At 56.2% G+C, this 6,000-nt stretch overlaps 1 protein-coding gene across 1 annotated transcript in view; it reads right to left on the reverse strand.

Annotated features, from left to right (window-relative positions):
* The window catches only part of LINGO1 (leucine rich repeat and Ig domain containing 1), a 47,121-nt gene extending 41,378 nt beyond the window's left edge, over positions 1–5,743 (reverse strand). The window contains exons 1-2 of the mRNA XM_082769632.1: positions 5,631–5,743; positions 2,036–2,121 (exon numbers count right to left, since the gene is read on the reverse strand). The gene's annotated coding sequence lies outside the window, so the exon portion shown is untranslated. The remainder of the gene's footprint in view (positions 1–2,035; positions 2,122–5,630) is intronic.
* Between the last annotated feature and the right edge of the window lie 257 nt (positions 5,744–6,000).

Raw genomic sequence — 6,000 nt, forward strand, 5'->3', positions numbered from 1 at the left:
TGGCTCTGCAGCATGAGGCGGGGAGCCCGGGGTGCCCATCCTCATGTTTATGGGCTTTTCTCATAATGCTGGTGCTCAAAATTTGCTTTAAAACGTGAAAATCTGAGACACATCCGTGACACTAACTTAACAGAAAGCCTGAGCCATTCCAAGTTTGTTCCTGTATCAGAAGTAGCAACAGTGGAGAGGAGAGGGAGGATTTTTTGGGAGCATTTACAGCTCACACATTTGGGGAGGAAGGGAAGCACCCCTCTGAAACCACACAGGTTCAAGGATTTGTTCAATTTAAACAATAAAACTCATGCATTAAAAACCCACTCAGCTTCAGCCCTGCCTCAGAGCTGTGCCAGGCTGGGGGACAGGGCCTGGGGGCACCCGATTGCCCCATCCTTGCACCAAAGAGCAGAGATCAGGCTAAGAAACAGCCCGCATAACCCTCATCATCCCCGATTTCCAAGGCAGGAACTGTTTTTCTTTTCTCAGAAGAAGAGGCATCAGGAAAACACACAAACACCTGTTTTTCTAAATACTATTCTTAGCAAAAAAAAAATTAAAAAATCAACTTTTGCAAATGGCACTCTGGAAGAAACCACCCAAATTTAAGCCAGAACCACATGGTGCTCAGCGCTGTTTTTTCCAGCGAGGACTTAAACCAGCCTGGCCATTTCCTGCTGGCATTTTGTTCTGATGGAGGAGTGCTATGAATAGACGCCTCTGCCTCCATCTAAATACAGAACGTGCGGAATAAACCCCCCCCGCCACTGCCTGGCTGGTCGCTGGCACCCATCAGCCCTTTTGGGGTCTCCTCTGGTGCTCACACTTCACTTGGCCTTGCTGTGCAGGGGCGATGGCAACAGGAGGCTGGAAGCACCTCCCTTCAGAGCCACAAACATCCCCCCGCCAGCCCCCTTCCCCAAAAAGGGGGGGCAGGAGGAGGACGTAGGTCCCCTCTCTGCACACATCAGGTCGGTGCCATGCTGCCTGCTGTTTGCTTTGGGCAAAGGACGTGATGTGAAGGGGCAGTTCCCTATCGAGGTGCATGTCTTTGTGTGTGGAAGCCAGTTCTGCCTCGCTGTTTTGCTCCCCTTGTCTCCAGACCTGAGATGGGGGCAGGATGCTGCCTCCTGGGCACCCCCAGCTGAGCCCTGCTGGCGGCACCTAGGGGGCAGGACACAGCACAGCCCGCCGTCCCCTTCCAGTCTGGACAACACCCAACCTGAAAAATTCCTCCCCCCAGCTCTGGTGTAGAAGAGACACTGGAATCATCCTAATTTTCTCCTGTTTGTTTCATTAGGAAACCGACTCCCGCTCTTCACCGAGATCCCTTTGTTCTCTCCCGAGGACTGACATCCTGGGAAATTGCCTGAGCCCAGTCAGCTCTGATGTTTGCTGTCTCACGCAGCGCTTGCATCGAGCTGACAGCTCACAGATTTCAGCCGGGGCTGCGGATGTACAGTACAAGCTGGAACCTGCTCCTGGCTCTTTGACTGTCCCGGCGAGGGAGCTGCGAGGAGGCTGAGGCGAGCGCACGGCGCTGGGTGACAGTAATAGAGACATCTCAGGGAACGCCGCCTCTCGCCGGCCCTCTCGCTTGCCCTCTCCTGGAGGATGAAGCTATTTCTGCCCCGAATCCCCAGGCTGCAGCACGTGGCCGTCTGTAATGATTTGCTCCGTGCAAACATTTGCCCCTCGCCGAGCGATCCGAGCAGGAGCAACCCATCCGTGCAGCCGAGCGACAAAAGCCCTCCTTCCTCAACAGTGCCACTTGCACGGAACTGCCTAAAACACATTAAACACCTTCCTCCTCCAAGGTAAATCCTCTCCCGCGCCAGCACGATGGCTCAAACAGCTCCAGGCACGCGGGCAGGGCTGGCCCCAGGGGTCTGGGCAGCAGCCCTGGGATGCACGTGGAGTGAAGGCATTTCCACTGTCCTTACAGCGACAGAAACCCGACCAGAACTGGTCCCGGCATGACCACGGCGTGTGAGCATCACACCCTGCGATCCGGCAGCGACCGAGCTCGCGTGTCACCTACCCGAGTCAGATGAAGGCAGGGTGCTGGGGGATCAGGTGCCAGGGGCGCGCTGGGCTTTGGCCGCTCCTCCGCCTCCCGCTCATGCACTGTGGGGGAAACGATACCGCAATTAGGGCTTTAAACCCGGCGTCTCACAGAGGCAGGTGGGAGAGAAATTAAAAAGCTGTGAATACTTTTCCCCCCTCCCTCCCAAAAGGGAGCTCAGCTGAACTTAATCTTCACCTGAGCTGGTATTTAAGAGCTATAAATCAGGCTGCAGAGGACAGGAACACACGACTACCAGGATGTAGTGGACCTGCTTCTGAAAGGACCAAAATGAACTGCTTAATAGAAGCCATCTTCCCATGGAAATGGAGCAGACCTGTACTTAGCAGAGCATCGATCCGCTGACAGCTACCGGGACAGATTTGGGCCAGAGCACTGGGGAATTATTTGCAGGGATCTCTTCAGAAACACAGGCACGCAAAAACCCTCGTAAAAAAAAAAAAAAAAAAAAAAAAAACTGTCGGAAATCAGCGCCGTGGCTCCGCGGGGCCATGCAGCCTCACTGGGGAGGATGCCCAGGAGCCCAGCAGGTGACTGGGGGAGCACCAGGAGACACGAGGGATGCCGGGGGGGGACAGCCCCACTGCAGGACCCCCTGTGCCCCCCGCACACCCAGCATCCACAGCACAAATCAATGGTGCGCCGCTCGCCAGGTTTCATCCACGTTATCGACTGCACTTCCTTATGAAGCCTCATAGGGAGGATCTCAGTGATCCCAAAAGCTACCAAAATAAGCCTTCGACGTTAAGAAAACAAACAGGAGCAAACCAGCAGCTCTGCTTCGGGGGAACGTAACCTGTCCTTTGAAGCACGGCTGGGCAGAGGTCCTAATATTGCTCCAGAGCCTGGAGAAAGCACCGAGAGCTGGGAAACATCTTGATTAATTTTTCTTTTTTTTTTTCTTCCCCTGCTATCACACATCAGTTGTTTAAAAAAACCCCAAAACATGTTTATGAATTTAATGTATTTAAATAGCTCCAAATCTGTTTAGCTAGGAAGGAAAACAACTCTCCCACCCCGAACTTCCCGTGGGCTGGGACCTGCTTTGCAGTCGCCCACCCACGGGCAGCATCTCAAGCCCCCCCCTTGGGCTGAAAGGCTGCTGTGGGGGACAAACCAGGGAGAAGATGGACGTGGGGAGCATGGGGGGGGGTCCTATGAAGCAGGGGAGGGGGCTGCTCGGCCGCTCTGCTCCACCAGAGCCCTGAGCAAGCCTTCTCCATCCCCCTGGGGGATTTGGGGACACCTGGGCAAAGGGGGCAGCTGAGAGAGGGGGCACCAAAAGTGTTTGTATGTGGGGAGAGCATCCAGGGAAGACTTTTAAGGAAAGATAGGAAAAAAATGAAAAAAAGTCTTCCTTCCTCCTCCTCCATCAGCAGCTTTCCACAAGGAGGATCAATGCAGCCCACTGTAACTGCACCGTTGTTCCATTTTTAATTAATGAAAGAAAAAACTAATCATTGAATTAAACTTCTCATTACTCCAGCTGAATACCCACTAAGTAAATTTAATTACTGTACGAATTGGGTTTCTCCCTGCCTGTTTCATTAGCTACTGATAAAGACGGAGGTGGGGGGGGGAGAGGAAAAAGAGAAGGGCAGATGGGAGCAGTGCATGCAGGAGCAGGGGTTAGTGATTCAGCAGGTTTCAGGGTCTCAGGGAAAGGCCCCTGCAGCCCTCCTAGGACAGGGATTCCTGGGGGATAACCCCAGCCCTACAGCCCCATGGGACAGGGCACGACAGCCCCACATCTGTGGGGCTGCCCCACATCCACAGGGCGGTCTCTGCCCCCCAAATCCCCCCCAGCCACCACTGCCATGCCCCAGGTTGGAGCTGCTGGTGAGATGGCACAGCCCTGACCCCGCTGGCTCCCAGCACCGGGCTCAGATCCACACCAGCCCTCGATGCCTTCCCACCTCACACAGCTCCAACTTCTGCCTCCAGGACACAAGCAGCAAGCTTCAGCCGGGAGCTGGCGCTGACAGGAGCACGTGGAGCACACAGGGACGGGTGGCAAGCACCTGCTGCCCCCCACAGACCAGGACACCTGCCCGGTGCTTTGGGATTTTCAGCCCTCCTGCTGGAGCAGGCATCCTGTGTGCCCGGGCTGCCAGGAGCCAGGGAGGTGCCAGCAGCACGCCCCTGCTAGAAAACGGGTGGCAAACACGTCCCTGCGGCACAGGTCTGGGTTATGGCACAGTTTGGGGCCTCTCCTGCTCCCCCCGCTAGGATCCAGCTCCTCACTCCTTCCTCCTAAGGGCACGAGCCAGCATGGCCCAGCCCCATAGCACAGCCACCTCCCTTCCAGCACTTCTGCAACATTAACAGGGTCACATTGGGATGGAGAGGGGGCAGGAGATGAGAAGTGCAGCCTCCTTCTCTAATGAGGCAGCCTCAGCTTTTTCTTTGTGGTAGGAGGGCTTCCCGGGTGCTAACAGCGATGGGTTTTGGGGAGCAGAGCTACATCAGCTCCTCCTTGTCGCTGCTCCACCCTGACGTGGTGCCCAGCGGGGCCAGCACCACTCGGGTGCCCCGTGGCCACCGTGGGGCCACCACAGCCCCCCAGGGTGGGTGCCACGGGCAGGAGGATGCTGGCTGCCGGGTGGGCTGGGCACGGCGTGCGCGCCTGGCAGGCGGGAGCTTTCCGCCAGAGCTAAAATTAGCTCCCGCAAAGCCTCTCCTGCCATCCCCTCAGTCGGTGGTACAACATGTTCTGCCACCGCAGGCTCTTCCCAAGCTCGCTCTCACTCAGGAAAAAAAATAAACCCGCTGCGTGGTGCATGCCTCGCGGATCAGACGCCCGCGCAAAGCAAACAACCTCGCGGGTTTCGCAGCCGCCGCCTCCCCGCGCTGCTCCGCGGGGCACAGCCTCACCCCCTGCCTGCTGCTCGGCCGCCCGTGCTGCCCACTGCTCCGGGACTGCAGCTCCCAGCCCCAGCAGCAGCACGTCCCCAGGGGCTGGGCTGGGAAACCAGCGTTTGGGGGTTGTTTTCTTCACCCTCTTCGGGTTTCGGTGGCCGAAGCAGAGAAAGGTTACGCAGGTCGGCAGAGATAATGAATTATTTCCTTGGATAAATTTTAAAGCCCCGGTAATAAGCCGAGGCTGAATGAAACACTGTTTGGTCTGAAATGAAGCTTTCATTTTGTTTGTAGGTGGCTTCCCCCCACACACACACTGGGAGAAAAAAAAAAAAAAAAAAGCTAGAAAATTTTCAAAATGAAATGTCATCTCGAAACAGATGGCTGAAAGGTTTCATTTTGAAAATGTCAAAATCAAACTTTTCACTGTTTCACTTTTTCTCCCCAGCCAAAACCGCTTGCTAAATACAACCTGGATTCGTGAGTGGTTTCTGTTGACTGAAACCTGAATTATTCGGTGCATTAAGTCTCCAAACCTTTCTTTTTTTTATTTTTTTTTGCAGGTCTTCATACGAGCCCCCGCTGCGGAAGCTGCGATGGGGAGACGCGCGTGGGGCAGGCGGGGCAGCGGAGCCCTGCAGCATCCCCTTCTCCTGGCAGAGACACGGGGAAGGACGACCCCAGGACCTACCGTGGCAGCAGACCTCGGTGGCTCCGGCTCCGTGTCGGGTGCTGGGGGGGCTTCCCGTGCAGCGCAGCGAGGCGGGGGTGCCGCGGCCCCGGCTGGCAAGGGCAAGGTCCTGCCCGGCTCATGGACCCGGCGCGGAGCAGCGGGGCGCCTCGCTCAGCCCTGCGGGACAGGAGGGGAGGGAGAGTGAGAAGGGGCTGCAGGCACAAAAATCAGAGCTGTGCTCACCCCACCGAGCCCCGCAGCTCCTGGCCCCGTGTAACCGAGGGCACAGGAAGGATCGGCAGCTGGGGAGATGCCCAGAGGACTTTGGGGCTGTAAAGCACAGGAAGAGAAGCCAACTGTTTATACCGTGCTTCAAGTTTTTCTTCTC

Source organism: Aythya marila (assembly GCF_965140915.1).
Source record: "Aythya marila genome assembly, chromosome: 11".
Lineage (NCBI taxonomy): Eukaryota > Metazoa > Chordata > Aves > Anseriformes > Anatidae > Aythya > Aythya marila.